Genomic DNA, 1,082 nt, shown 5'->3' on the forward strand with positions numbered 1-1,082 from the left:
GTACTCCTTTGTTAAACACAGATGACAAACATGATTGAGTCCCCAATCCCTACCGAATGAAACCCTAAATCTCTACCCTAATATTTAATGTCCCAATTCATCATTCTACTTTGGGGTTTCAAATTTTCTCTTAATGCAGATACACAGAGGTCAAGGAACAAGCGAAGAAGTCAAGTCACAAGAGGACTGAGAACCAACTAGAAAGTGATGTGTGACCTTGGAGAGTCCAGTCTCAACAGAGTGATGGGATGGAACCCCAATGAGTGTGAAAAAGCTAAGCATAGAGGGGAGCTGAAGAGGTCCTCCACTGGGGCCTCCACCATGTCTCTAGTAATCCCTGAGAAGTTATAGCACGTTTTGTGAGTCCTCAAGACCAGCATCAATGGGCGATGGGAAACTGCCCTTGTCATCACTCCAGTGAAGGGCGTGGAGCACAGATGCGCTCATGTGGTGTTGAGGAAAGCAGACATCAAGCTCACCATGAGGGCGGGAGAGTTTACAGAGAATGGGTGTGGGGGGGACGTGTGATCACCACCACGTAGAATCTACAGCAATACGAGATGCCAGACTGGTTCTTATGGACAGAAGGACGTGAAGGATAGAAAATACAGTCAAGTCCTGGCCAACAGTCTAGACAACAAGCTCTGTGAAGACCTGGAGCAACCAAAGAAGATTTGGGCCCACAGAGGGCTTCCTGCTTCTGGGGACCTCGTGTCTGAGGCTGACACACCAGGACCACAGAATGCTGTGGCAGCACTGTGGATGTGTCCAAGAAGAAATAAATGTGTGGCCTTTGTCTGTTAAAAAGGCAGGGAGTGGGGAGCTGAAGAGCTGACAGTAGCTAGTGGACATAATTTAAGGGGGAAATTAGCCCCAAAGAGGGATATAGGCTGTTACAGTAGGGGAGTCAGAAGTAACAAGGAGTGGCTTCTTGCTGGAGTTGGTAGTAGAAGATGGTGGTGATTGTGTTTCTGTGAGTGCTGGGCTGGATCAGAAGAGAGGAGATAGAGTCTCTGTGTCCCTTATCCAAAATTACAGCAAAGAGAGGTGCTCACCCACAACCAGGGGAAAATGAGGAACAA

General features: G+C 48.0%; 1 pseudogene; it reads left to right on the plus strand.

Annotated features, from left to right (window-relative positions):
* On the plus strand, positions 322-782 carry LOC102176809 (annotated as a pseudogene).

This window comes from Capra hircus, chromosome 16 (genome assembly GCF_001704415.2).
Source record: "Capra hircus breed San Clemente chromosome 16, ASM170441v1, whole genome shotgun sequence".
NCBI lineage: Eukaryota > Metazoa > Chordata > Mammalia > Artiodactyla > Bovidae > Capra > Capra hircus.